Source organism: Salvia miltiorrhiza, chromosome 5, assembly GCF_028751815.1.
Source record: "Salvia miltiorrhiza cultivar Shanhuang (shh) chromosome 5, IMPLAD_Smil_shh, whole genome shotgun sequence".
Classification (NCBI taxonomy): domain Eukaryota; kingdom Viridiplantae; phylum Streptophyta; class Magnoliopsida; order Lamiales; family Lamiaceae; genus Salvia; species Salvia miltiorrhiza.
Genome location: NC_080391.1, coordinates 21,691,762 through 21,707,133, shown reverse-complemented (window position 1 = coordinate 21,707,133; position 15,372 = coordinate 21,691,762). Strand labels below are relative to the sequence as shown.

Below are 15,372 nucleotides of genomic sequence, written 5' to 3'. Positions count from 1 at the left end.
AAAGACTAAAAGGGTAGTGTTAATGTATTGTGGTTACTTTTACTAATCTTGCACTAACTATTTGACATTATTTTATTAGGTGAATTAAATGAAAGCATTTAAATGAGAAAACATTAAACAAAAGTGCCGATTCAATAAATAAATGAACTTGAAATTCAGAAAATAAATAAATTGGAAATAAAATTTTCAGAAAATAAATAAATTGAAAATTCAAAAATAAATAAATAACTAAACTTGAAATTCAGAAAATAAATAAATAAAATGGAAATAAATAAACTGGAAATAAATTAACTGAAAATTCAGAAAAAAAATAAATAAATAACTGGAAAATAAATAAACTGGAAATTCGAAAATAAATAAATAAATAAATAAACTGAAAAATCAAAAATAAATAAACTTGAAATTCAGAAAATAAATAAATAAATAAACTGAAAATTCAGAAAATAAATAAATAAATAAATAAACTGGAAAATAAATAAACTGGAAATAAATAAATAAATAAATAAATAAGTAAATAAACTGGAAAATAAATAAACTGAAAATTCAAAAATAAATAAATAAATAAATAAATAAACTGAAAATTCAGAAAATAAATATATAAATAAAATGGAAAATAAATAAACTGGAAATAAATAAATAAATAAATAAACTGAAAATTCAGAAAATAAATAAATAAACTGGAAATAAATTAACTGAAAATTCAGAAAAAAATAAAATAAATAAACTGATAAATAAATAAACTGGAAATTCGAAAATAAATAAATAAATAAATAAACTGAAAATTCAAAAATAAATAAACTTGAAATTCAGAAAATAAATAAATAAATAAACTGAAAATTCAGAAAATAAATAAATAAATAAACTGGAAAATAAATAAACTGGAAATAAATAAATAAATAAGTAAATAAACTGGAAATAAATAAACTGGAAAATAAATAAACTGAAAATTCAAAAATAAATAAATAAATAAACTTGAAATTCAGAAAATAAATAAATAAATAAACTGAAAATTCAGAAAATAAATATATAAATAAAATGGAAAATAAATAAACTGGAAATAAATAAATAAATAAACTGAAAATTCAGAAAATAAATAAATAAACTGGAAATAAATAAACTAAAAATTTAAAAATAAATAAATAAATAAACTTGAAATTCAGAAAATAAATAAATAAATAAACTGAAAATTAAGAAAATAAATAAATAAACTGAAAATTAAGAAAATAAATAAATAAACTGAAAATTAAGAAAATAAATAAATAAATGGGATTGATTAGGCGTGGGGGAGTTGGTTTCGTAGTTTTAATTAGTGAGTTAATTGTGTGGGTTAATTGCATAGATTAAATAAAAGTGTGGATTTATTAATGACATAAGTTGTAAATAAATTGAAAAGTAAAGGGTATGAATGTACAAAAAAGTAAACATGGCACTTTTTCGTGGACAAAAAAAAAGGGGTAAGTAGGGCACTTTTTCGTGGACAGAGGGAGTATTTAGTTTTAACATAAATTAATAGATCATTTATTATGCCTATGAAATTTATGATTTCAGTTTGTTAAAGAAAACAAAGAATGATTCCATTGATTGAAATTAAAACATTACATAACATAATTTCATCTACAATAGATTAGACGGTGGACTCCAATTAAACTAATCCTAAACAATCTCTACACAATGAAAACAAGCAAAATACAAATGAAAACAGCCCTCCACCAACACTTCATCTTCACTCGTTTGAGTCCATCCTCAGTTTTTGTTGGGAAATGAAAGCTATATTCAATCATTGTGTTTTGATGATACCAAAAACTGTTAGACGGCACATTCTAGCTAGAGGTTATTTTTTTGAACTTAAATATTTTAGTCCCTCTAGTAGCTAGATCAAAGACTAAGGTCTTGAACACTTAAGACTACAACTCACCTGAAGAACAGTTTGACTGAAAGCTCATTACAAGTCTTGAAGGCTTCAGAGTTGTAGATTCAACTAATGACCTGTCCGATGGAATATACACTGAAACACCTGAAGAATCCACGAGTCATAGCAAACAGTTCAACTGAAGACAAGTACAGTTTCACTAAAGACTATGACGGACTGAAGAAAGAAATGATGACTTACTACTTCCAGCCACGTGGACAAGAAGACCAAATCTTCAGAAGTCAAAGGAGGATGAAGACCAAAAGAGTCTGAGCAGATTTGGACTATATCTCACAACGGTAGGATTTGAAGAAAAGATCTCCACCAACGAATCTATTCTTCAGAGCTGTCTATAAATAGCTCAGGAAAATACCCCAAAAAGTGGGGTTGTGTGAGAGAGAGAAAACCCGATTCAATCAACAATGCGAAAGCTACATCAGAAAATCAACTCAAGCTTAACCTCAACAAGCATTGAATCGAAGAAGAGAGCAATCATAGACGACACAATCAGTGCAACTGATTACATAAATTTAAACTCTCTTAGAATAACTAGGTAATTAAACTAGATTTATCCTTAGCCTAATTCATGATCACTCGAGAGTTTGTTCACTGTAATCCTAGTTGGTTTGTTACATAACCTTTTTCTTGAGAGTGAGAAGAGTGATTGTAATCGAGTTCGAGACTAAGACCGAACTCAGTAGTTGTTTAGTACCAGTAAACTAAATAGTTAGGTTCCTTGGCACCCGTGAGCTAAATGAGTTCAGACCAGTGATTTGACTCAAAGATCTTAGCGAAGCACTCCGAGGGCACGAGTGTGTCTTAGCGTGCTAAGAGCGAGGGATAAATCCAACCCAAAGTGTTGGTAGGTTTGTTGTGCACCTTTAAGCATTAGCCCGGAGTGTTTGTCAGACTAATCATATGGCCGTGGATTAGGAACGTTGTGTTCGAACCATGTAAAAATCCTTGTGTTCTTTATTTGCTTTCCGTTATTCATTATCTGTGTTAAATCTATTTTTCAACTGAATTGGATTACTGAAAAGTGTAACTGATGATTTTATAAGTGACAAACCTTTTCAAAAGGTTATTGGCGTAAAGTTTAAATTTCCGCTGCTGAGTTATAAGTCTAACTAACCAATCAACTGTAGTCAGTAAGATCAATAACTCTACTATGTTTTGCAAACTCTAGACTGAAACCATTGACGCAACCAAATTAGACTGAAGAATCAGAAGGAGAAACTCAAGTTATCTGTTTTTTCAACCTTCAGTGAGTAAAAGTCAAATAAACGATGAACACTCATCCCGACTGAACCTTCATCAGTCGAGTGACCCCGTCACCAGTCAAGGGGGAACCAGAATAATGTGTTCACAGTCTCATTCGTGGTATCGACTGATTACGATATTCAGTCGACCAGTAAGTAATCCTTTCACAGAGCTCTTGTGCCTTCAGTCACTACTTACTGTTTGCCCTCTGTTGAATGTTGATGGTTAATTGTTGGAAAACTGAAAGATATATCCTTTCAACTGCTATCTGTAATAGGAATGTTTTATTTTATCATGTCCTTTTCATTTTCATTAGACAATTTTTCAAATTCCTTTTACTGTTTACCCACGTCAGCACATCATTACTATTTACGCCTTTTTAGGCACGTTTAGGACGGTTATTTAATGCGGATGTGAAATATTCTATTCATTTATCTTTAATAGCTGAATCCGAACCGCCTCTGTCAAATCAAAACTCCCAAAAACATTCTTACTCTTTACTCTTTTCAGACATGCAATTTCACCTCTTGATCTTCATTCCTGTTTCAAATCTTTTCCATACTTAGAAAATTTCTTTTCTTCATCTGAAAACTCTTCTCTGCTACTAACCTTTTTCTCATCCACATTACATGTGAGATTTCCTCTAATACTTCAGGAAATAGTCGTCATGGAATCTGAAGACAAGAAAATTTCAGTTCAACGGAGTAATGATCAGCTACCTTTCGAAGACCGTCATCTCATCATGTATGATGAAGCTCCTCAATGCAAAGGAAAAAATCATTAAATCCCGAGGATCTGCACTAGTTATTCACGTCGTGCTCTAGACGTGATTCAGACAAAGGCGTTGTGCCCATTCTAATGAGTCGAAAATCCTTTCTAACATACATCCCATGGACAAACTTGCTTCAACCAATTTGCCTGTGATGTCCTACTCAATCGATAGCTGGTGAAACCACTTCTTCGTCTCCAAGAGAGCATGTGATAAGAGTGGTTCGGGAGGAATCATTCTCCCAGGATGTAGGGCTGCAGGATATCTCCAACTGCTGAGCCGCCCCTACATTTTTCTTTTCACAACCATCCTCCTACTAAGAGCATCACCAACGCTGGGTGCGAAGGCCGGATCGAACCGGGCCTATCGCACCCAGCGCCGTTGCTGCACCCGAGTGCGAAGGGAGGGGGCGATGGAACGCACCCGCCTGCTGTAGGAGCGAAGGAGGGGGCGTGTTTACACGCGCCCCTTTTCAAACCAAAAAAAAAAAGGAAAATTAAAAAAAAAATTAAAATCGGCAGATAGCCATTTTTTTCTTAAGTAAATTTATTTTATGTTTGTTTTAATTTAAGTAATTTAGGATTTTAATTTCTTGTATTGCAACTTTATTTCAATCAATGTAGGATTTGAATTTTAATTCAATGAAATTTTAATTTATCAATTATTGTAAATTTAAAATGGAAACTAGAATAAAACTAATTCAAAAATAAAATAAAATCTATTGCACCCAAGTGAGTGCAATACCATTGTTGGAGTGGGTGCAATAGAAGTGGGACCACCTCTATTGCACCCACTATGGGTGCAAGCGTTGGTGATGCTCTAACACTTCAAATTTTTCTTTCTCAAATGGGAATCAGCAGAGAAAAGATTGTGTGAATCCAGCCTCATAGCAAAGGTTGCAGCAGAACCCTATTGAACCAACTTCTGAGCTGCAACCATTTCAAACTCAATTCCCCACCTTTTCTTTTCAAACCCAGCATCTTCATCCCACTCGTTTGTTCTCAATGCTTCCACCCAAACGAGTGTTCTAGACATACTCTGAGGTATCGCTCACGAATACCTCAGCTTCTCTACCATCCTTTTCATCATCCTCAAAGTCTAGAGTTCTTCTCACTAAAGAAGAACCATCACCGTGCGAGGCTCTTTACAAAACATTCCTCGACCTTGCTCATCAGTTCATCCATCAGTACATACCTTCTCTCCATCCCGAAGATCACTCAGAGATTCATTCTGATGTATCCAACCTACTCCTTCATACATACATCCGAAATGCTCCAAGGACTCAAGTCCAAGATGAGAGAACAAATTTAAATTTATTTTGAATAAAGGATAAAAAGCAACGTTGTTTATGCTAAAATGACACAGTAATATGTTTAAAGAAAACGATGTCGGTCTTAATCGTTGGACGATGAAGACACTTTGGACTTACAGTTGCCACATCAGCAATAAGTTGGGATTACGACGTGGAAAAAATCAAATTAAATTAGCCGATCATGAATTTTAATTCCAATTTTAAGAGTCATGGCAAAAAATCGATTCTTGTGAAAAATCGTGGATTTTACGACAATTAGCCCTAATAATAATAATAATTAATAAAGTGTTGTGTGTGGCCCAATGAAAAATGTGTTGGTTTATGAATTTAGAGATTATAGGTTGATTCCTAGTTGAGTTTTTTTTATTTATATATTTTTATACTTTTTTAGTTTTTCAGAAAAACTTGTGATACTTTTTCATAAAATTTACTTATATAATTCACAATTTATCTTTTCACTTTATAAATAATAATAATAATAATAATAATAATAATAATAATAATAATAATAATAATAATAATAATAATAATAATAATAATAATAATAATAATAATAATAATAATAATAATAATAATAATAATAATAATAATAATAATAATAATAATAATAATAATAATAATAATGGCTTTGTGACGCAATGAAAAAGTGTTGGTTAATCTAGATATTTTAGGTTCGATTTCTAATTGAGCTGTTTTTATTTATATATATTTTTTATTCTTTCAAAAAAACTTGTGATACTTTTCATAAAATCAAATAAAGAATTTTCTTAAAAGTAAATAAGGTTTTTTATTCATAAATGTGATATTGCTTAAATGCAAATAAGACTTTTCATAATACTTAAATAAGATCTGTAGACATTTTATTCAGTTATGGTCTTTCAATCTTCATATGATGCTCAAAATGGAATTAAGGTCTTTCAACTTGAGAATGATATATATATATATATAGGGGGCCGCTCCAATGAGACCCCCTAATTTTAGTGAGGTTTAGGGCACGATCTGGTGCGTTTATTTTTTCAATCCTATGGCTAGGATTTTTCCTTAATTTTCGTACTATTTAATTAAGAAAAGGTTAGGTTTGTAATTAACTAATTACTAGTAATCGTATATACCATATCTGTTAATTTAATTATGATATATCCTATTAGAATCATATCTTCCTTATTTTGATACGATTCTATCTCTTTCTTATCTGTTCTTTTTCGGTTATTATGTTAATTTATTTTATAATTCTACCTCTTTCTCTCTATTTTTTGTTATCATGACGTTAAATACACAATATTGCTTTCCTTATGTTAATTGTAACTTGTTCAGAACAATGTTCCAAGTTAATTCTAATCAACTAATAAAAATATTTAATCTTATCCATTTAATTTTTGTCAATGTTTTCGTTTAAATTCTTATTCGTCAGTTTTATACCCATATTCATAAAGATCTTGATTTATATTCAATATTCTGTCATGTTTGTTGAAGTGTATTTTTAACAGATATGATACCAAATGAAAATATTAAATAATATTATTAAACCACACAACATAATTTATACAATATCTTTTTAGTTAATTATTGATCTTTAAAATTTAAAATAATATTATGCATTCTTAATAGGTACTAATCAAATTTAATAATAATATTGTAATTATTCTGATCCCAATTTAGCAATACGTTGTTCAGTAGCAATTCATATGATATTCAGTTCCAATCATTTAATGTTCATAATTCAACGGCAATGTTCTAATTTTTTTTTTGTCCAGAGCTTAAAAGTAGATCACATGATAAAATTATTTAAAATAAAATTAATCTTGTTCCAAATTGTTTATAATCATAAGCCATTACACACTTACTCCAAATTATGTCTATTGAATATAATGCATAATCCGTACTGAATTCGACTATAATACAAAATCCACAAAATCAGGTTTAGACATTGAATTGGACTACAATAGAATTAAATTACACATAATCAGTTTTACACTATGATGATTTGTTGACAGCTAATGAATAACATGTATATTCATGAGAATAAACCATACTATGTAGTGAATATAAATAAATTTATTTATTTGTGTATTTATGTTATTACAGTTATAAATAACGATTACATTAATTAATGAATAATAATTACATTCATAAGAATAAAACATAATATGTAGTGAATAAATTATTAATACATAACGATTGAGGAACTTTGCTATTTATCACACAATAATTACCAATAAATTTATTTATTTGTGTATTTATGTTATTACAAGTATGAATAACGATTACATATTAATGAATAACAATTACATTCATTAGAATATAACATCATGTGTGGTGAATAAATTATTAATACAGAATGATCAAGGAACATTGCTATTTATCACGAAATCATTACCACTTGTAGCTAGTAGCATAAAACTCGAACACATTATGGATAATGTTTACCACATGTTGCATAGTTCTATAACCTAAACAATATACACAATTTGTTCAATTCTAACAAAAACAAGTATTACAATTAAAATTGAATAAGGCATAATATTTACTGAATAACTTTGCATACATATAGCCATATCAGTGAACAAAGCCCATTTAGCTATAGAAAAGTGCAATCCTCGTTAACATACTACAACTTGAACTGAAAAAATAAAATTAAATAAAATGCTGCAAATGATGAAAACATCCAATCATGTATATAAGCTCCTTACACAGAGTCTATACAAACCAAAGTAAAAATAACAGCATTGGCATCTTCCACCATGTGTCGGGGGTTCGAATCCCTCCTCGCCCACAACCTAAGCTCCTTACACAGAGTCTATACAAACCAAAAGTAAAAATAACAGCATTGGCATCTTCCACCATTTGATCAGTGTAACCCCTCAACCGAGTAAGCTCTTTCACCTAATCTTTTACTATCTACAGTAGAGAATTAAAAAAACAATAAGATGACATTGGAATAAAGAATACTATTGAATATATACATAAATTTACATGCTAGTTAAAATGCAAGTATGTGTTTACATGAATACGGTGCAGAAATACATGAATAATATAACAAATAAAATGAATAACGCTAGTTTTTGATCTTGTTCGATCCAAAACTTTATAACAAATAAAGTAAGAATTCATTTATACTCTAAAAGAAAATGAATTACTTCCCAACATATATTATCCACATTAAAAATATTATTTATACTTGTTGTACACAATATCTTTCTTCTCTTTTCTTATTGTATTCTCTTTCTAACCTTTTATCGAGCAGTTTGTGTGCATGTTTCTTTGTGTAGATTTCTTCTCTATTCTTAGTTTGGTAGGGACGATTTGGCAGCAGGTTGGGATGTGAAGTGCAATGAACTAACAATAACTAATTAGAATATAAAAATATTTAACCATCTATACAAATCACAAATTTTTTGAAAAGCAATAGCATCCCAACAAATCAAAAAGGACATTCACAAAAAAGCAATAAAATCAAGAAAAAAAAAATTTCCACATCCATTTGCATAGGATTGAAAAAAAATCACAACTTTAAACAAAAAAAACACAACACTGATAACACCAGACCTTTGCGTTTTTTATGAACACACTATTTTCACCTCTTTTTCAACCAGATCAGCTCTTTCAAAAGTGAAAAAAATAACCGCAGTTAATCGATTGTACAGATCGTGTTGAACAAAATGGGATTCGAAAATTCTGGAATAAATAAACGATTGAAAAACCAAAAAAAAAATCCTTTTCATCGCAACTTACTGTTCATGCCTCCTGTTCACTACGAAGATCTTCGTCTTCACTACTCGACCTAATTGGATGAAGCCCTAGTTCTACTCACCACGAAAGAAAAGTAAAAAAAAAAAAGCTTCTGAATTTGCTTCCTATTCATTTGCGGTGGGAGTAAAAAAATTGATAGGTAAATGTAAATCTATTCATTAATTATATCCGGGAATCGAGGAAGTGGATGGGACGATTTTTTAGGGGTCAACGAAAAAATTACTGAAAACTCCCTATCCTAGTGTGAACACATCTAAAATAACTAAACAATAAAATTCGGTTTTAATCTCCTAAATTAAGATTGGCCGTTGGATCTATAAGATCCTATGGTATATATTTTATCTTAGGTTTAACATTTATATAGGGGTCTTACTGGAGCGCCCCCGTATATATATATGGCAGAGTTCAATGGAGTCCACTCCCTTAGATAAATAATAAAAATTAAATCATGTGCGTCGATTTTGCTTAATCTAACGGACCAAAAAATTGTAGATTTTTCTTGTATTTAAATCTGTAAAGGTCAAATAAGTAAATGCATAATGTTCTGTAATCGATATCGTCCATAATTAAATTTATTCAGCACTATTTTATATTTGGCAAGATATACTAAATCCCTAAAAATTAGTTAAATATTGTGTATCAGCTGTTTTTGTATATGCTTCAGTCACTCCTAACAAATGAGCATACTAATGTTCGTCAATATATTTGTATAAAAATAAATGAACATACTAATGTTCGTCGATATGTTCGTATAAAAACAAATGAACATACTAATGTTCGCCGACATATTCGTATAAAAAGAAATGAACATACTAATGTTCATCGACATGTTCGTCGAAATAGATCAGGTCCGAGAATGGAAAGAGAGAAATTTTCGGGATTTGTTCAACGAGATGAATTCGGTTAATTTTTTTTTACACATTTGACCTTTTTCGATTAAATAAATGCTAATCACCAATTTTTAATTACATGAAAAATTAAATCCGGATGCAATCTGGATCGTTGATTGGGATTCAATGAATGACCTTGATTTGGTCTTTATTCTCTATCTAGGGGAGTTGTCATAGAATGCAACTATATATATATATATATATATATATATATATATATATATATATTTATATATATATATAGGGGAGGACTACAGTAAAAACATTTCTTAAAATATAAATATAAACGTTTTTTAATGTACGAATTTTATCCAACGGGGTTACGAATTCATCCAACATGGTTACGAATTGTGAAAAATAATTTTTTGCTACCTTTGAGATTCGAACCCAGGACCACGAATTCATCCAAAAGGGTTACGAATCAACCGTAGATCTTGATGATCTAAGGGCTGAAAATCATTTATATTTTATACACTTAAGAGTGTTTTTATTCTAGCCCTCCCCTATATATATATGTGTGTGTGTGTGTGTGTGAAATATTATCTTTCAAGCTCCAAATGGAAATGATGGCTAACAGTAAATTTTTAAATTCTACACAAGATGATGCTCTGCAATCAATTTTGATTCTCCACTCACTGCTTCCCCTAATATCCTCCCTTTACCACATCATGGGGGTTTACAGGAGATCCCAGACTGCAGTTGATATGATTAATATTCACATGTCTACCTTTTATTGCAGATGATGTGGAATATCCATCATATCATAATCTCTAGATTCATAAACCAACATTTTTTCACTGGGCCACACACAAAGCCTTTATTAGTTATTATTATTAGAGCTAAGTATCGTAAAATCCACGATTTTTCACAAAAATCCTCCATCATATCTTACGTCAAATTTACATATTTTATTATTTTTATTTTTCTAAAATCTACAATCCCATATTTACTTTTTATAAAACTTTATAAAAATAAAAATTGATACTATATACTCCATTTGTCCCTCAAACATCTTTCTAAAAGAGGCTGGCAATATTGGACATGACACGAAAGTACGATATAAAATCACACGAAATTAATGGGTTAGTGTCAAGCCTTATCGGGTTCGTGCCCTTATCATGTCGACCTGATAAGGACACGATAATTTCTTGTCAGATTCTTGTCGGATTCGTATAACCTATTAAAATTAATATTATTATTTTTATTTTTATTCTAGACTTAGGGTTTTTAATTTTTGGAGACTTCTCCTACTTTTTCAATTGAATAATTCATCACTTCCCTAGTTCCCTAATTTTTGGAGACTTCTCGCACAACCTAATATGGCCTGACAGCCGAATTAACCCACAACAGCGTTGTCGCTTCACCCGATCGATTCACCTGCAATTTTCGCTTCATTCATCCCCTTTCTCAGCAGCGTCGTTGCTCCGCCGGGCCAATTCATGCGTAGCCACCACTACATTAGATCTTGCGCCAACAGTCGTCGCTCAATTGAGAGTTAATCCGTCAATGTATTTTATTCTACTATCTGTCAATTTCTCTCCCTCTCTGCTTTTTGAGTTATTAGCGAGCATGCATGTTTGTTCAAAGTTTGTGTTGATTAATGAAATGTTTGCGGTTGTTCAAACTTCAAAGTTTGCTGATAATGGTAGATTGGTAGTGGCTCATCTCATTTTGGATTTGTTGGAAGGCCAACACTAAACTTTAGGCCTTTTGACCATAAATGAATTTGCTCACATAGTTTTTGGTTTTGGAATATTTGATGCTCTGCCTCTCGATAATTAATTTGACGATCTGTCACTCTAATATTTTTTGTGTGCACTTTTTCGTTTTACTTTTTTCTGAAGGGCTAAATGGGTATATTCTAATTGCATCGGAATGGGGATTTAAGTAATGTGTGCACTTGCATTTTAATTGGACAAATTATGAATATGTGTTTGTAGTTATGTCTGATTTATTTCTTTGTTGTTATAAGTAATCATGTCCAACAATGATGAAAATATTTACACCACATGTGTATGCATATATTGTGGGCATCATTATTACAAAGTGGCAAGCAGAACTGAAACTAAAAACTTAAAACGTTATTTAGAAGGTTGTCAAAGGAAGAACATGTGTATGCATATATTGTGGGCATTATATATAATGTTGTTTGGTGCAGTGATTGAAGTGTACTCTTATCCTTCCAAAGGTTAAGGGTTCGACCGTTGTCGTCGGAAACTGGGAAAGAAACAATCAGCAAAAGGATTTTTTTTTTTTTTGAAGAAATTGGGGAAGAACATCAAATCGACTGGAAATTATAAGAACACATAATTGAACCTCACGCCTTGGCTCAATTTTCCACAGACGGCGCCAGTTGATGCAGAGTTTACTCCTCATCACATGATGTTAGTGATAACTAACAATAGTGGTAAATCAAAATTTGATCACGATAACTTTAGGGAGCTATTATGTGTTGTTATTCTCGTTTATAATTTGTCTTTCAGATTCATTGAATATGGACGCATTATAACTATTTTTTAGTATCTTAAGTGAGATATTAAGATGATTACTAGAAATACAATGAAGGTTGGTGTGTTTAAATTGTATGAAAGAGAGAAGATAATTGTTCGCTACGCCGCAAGTATACGGTGTAGTTACTATATAGGGAAGCAAGGTCATATTCCACAAGGATTAGTAGTAAAATTATAGTGATTACCTTAAGTCATTATGCTAGAGCTATTTAGACTAAATAATAAGGTGATTGGTTCGATTATCTAACTAATTACTTAACAAGTTCAAAGACAAATAAAATCAAATAAACAAAGTGGATTAATAAGTGATGGAGGTGATTTAGGGACTAGGCATCAATGGACAAGTAATGGACTTCAATTAGCTCAATATTAATCTCGATGTTCCTAATTATCTAGAGTGATCTCCCAACTAGTTCTAGCCCCCCCCGGACGACTAAAACGGTAGATTACGGGTCATAGTTGTCGTCCCCGGTCAACTTCTAACCTATAACTCCCAAAAGCACACAAAGATCGACAAACTCTCACCCAACTCTCAACCTCCCGATTTATTGAGTTGATATGTTTCAAGCTCCTAATCTATTATGATTATCCTCTCCCGATTCAAATCACAAATTAGAAATACATAGAAAGTGGCCAACAATCCATACAAGATATAAACCTAGGGCTTGAAAAGATAATAGCAATAGAAACAAACAAGATATATATTGAGCATAATATTCAATCCATTACAACATCCAAATAGCCTAATCCCCAAATCAAAGGGGGACTTAGCCTAACATGTTCACAAACAACAAACCTAAGTCAAATGAGTACATAAATGAAAGAGAGAGTAGAAATGACAAATCCTATTCAATGAGTTTCCTTCAATCTTCTCTCCTCTTCAATGCTTCAATCTTGGTAGGTGGGTGTGTTAATGAAGGCTAGGGTTTAGTGTGTGGAGGATTGGGAGTGATGGAGTTGGTGTGTGTAATGAATGTTATGAGAAATGATTTACATGCTTTTCCACTCCTATGTTGCGTTATTCTTTAGTGTTTAGGGTGATTTATTAGAATTGTTGAGTTGTCTATTGTTTAAATTGCATATTTTTTGTGGAATAGACTACTCGTCCATGTTTGTGCTGTTTTTATAGATTTTGGACTCGTATTGGGATGATTTTGATGATATTGGAGAGAAGTACATAAAGAAACGAGTCCGTAGGCGCAAACGGAGGTCAAATCGGACACCGGACGAGGAAGAACGAGCGTCGGGAAGTTCGCGGGTCGGAGGACACGCGACGCATGTGGAACGCACGCGTCGGAGGTTGTGCGGTCCGGGCATGCGGCCGTATGCCACGGCTACACGACGTGACAATAATTTCTGGAGGACCGTGTGGGCTGGAAATGCGGCCGTGCGAGCCGGCCGCGCGACGTCGCGCGATATGGGCACGCGGCCGCGCGAGACGCCTGCGCGATGTGGGCATTCGGCCGCTCGACGCGGCCGCGCGAGACGCCGAATTTTCGCCCAATTTTTGGATTTCTATTTGTTTTAGTGATTTTTGGGTATTTTGAGCTCTACAAGACCTAGGGCATATAAATACTCCCCAAAAACTTATTCTCCAGAGCTTTTTATGATTTTTTTTATCATATTTTTACTTTTTCTGAGAGCTAGGAGAGACGGAGAACACATCCAGAGCAAGAACTGAAGAATCTCAACTTTACTACGGTTTTTCTTGTTGAATGTTTATTTGTTTTATTGAGATTTGGATTCTAGTTCATATGCCTATGTGTGGCTAGAATCCCCTTTTCCCAGGATTTAGGGAGTGTAAACATGATTTGAGTTTCTAACTGTTTGATTCAATCAATCGAGATTGTTATTCCTTTTTATGTTCTTGTTTATATTATTTGGCCACCAATTTAGTATAATCATAGGTTTTAATTTGATATCGAGAGATGATAATCAATACCTGAATTAAGAACATATAACATATTTATTTTAATTCTAAAGGGAATTGATATTTGTGAGGGCATTAATCCTAGGAACTTTTAGGAGTTGCATGTTAGAAGTGTGATCCGGAGACGGTAGCCTTGCATGTAATCAACGGTTTGTATGCCATGAGAGTGGGTATAGACTAGTTTTGAGATTGCCTTAGGAATCATCTTGATGATTGAATTGAACTTGTTAGTTATGAGAATATGTTGAAACATTTGCCTCGAGAAATTATTCTCATATCTGTTTCTCTGTTTCGCAGCTTGATTTATTTGTTTCCTGTTATTCATTTATTTATGTTTTAAAAATAAAACTCTCAATTTCGGTTTTCCAGATAGAAGATTATAGTCTAGGATAAGCATTGGTTCTAATCAATCTCTGTGGATTCGACCTTGTTTGCCACTATACACAATTGCACCCGTACACTTGCGGTGTGTTAATTAATTTAGCGAACAAGAAAATAGGGGGAAAATGGGGTTTTGGGGCTAAAATCGCGTCTGGGCCCACCAAAGGGAGCAAGCCCGCCTTTTTCCTGCGACCACGATATGAACCGCGGCCAGAAAGAGGGGAGGCCGCAGTCATGGGCCGCGGCCGCGGCTAGGACCGCGGGTGCCGACCAAATTCGTTCTGTACTCCGGGCGCAGGGAGCTGTGGTCGTTCCCGCGGTCGCGGGTGGGACCGCGGTCCTTTCCTCCTCAGCCACGGCTGGTTACCGCAGTCGTGGGGTCTTGCGCAACCGGCTTTGTCGGCTCCGTTCTCCCTCGTCCGAGCTCTGATTTCGGCATCGTTCGCGCTCACAGATTCCTGTCGAGATGTACTTCACTCTTATGTTTTCAAAATCCTCCAATTAATCTTCGATTTTCTCTGAAATCACTCCAAAAGATACACCGGGCATCAAATTTCAATAAAACTTAAAATTGGGATACAAACACATATTAACAATCAATTCATGGGGAAAATGTCAACAATTCATGCGATATTGAGGTACGAAAACCATGTTTATCAAT

At 32.6% G+C, this 15,372-nt stretch overlaps 1 long non-coding RNA gene across 1 annotated transcript; it reads right to left on the bottom strand.

Annotated features, from left to right (window-relative positions):
• Positions 1-7,750: 7,750 nt before the first annotated feature.
• LOC130986706 (uncharacterized) lies at positions 7,751-9,192 on the bottom strand. The gene is made up of 2 exons (XR_009089347.1): positions 8,983-9,192; positions 7,751-8,148 (listed from the first exon to the last, which is right to left on the bottom strand). It is a non-coding gene; the product is annotated as an uncharacterized LOC130986706 (long non-coding RNA).
• Between the last annotated feature and the right edge of the window lie 6,180 nt (positions 9,193-15,372).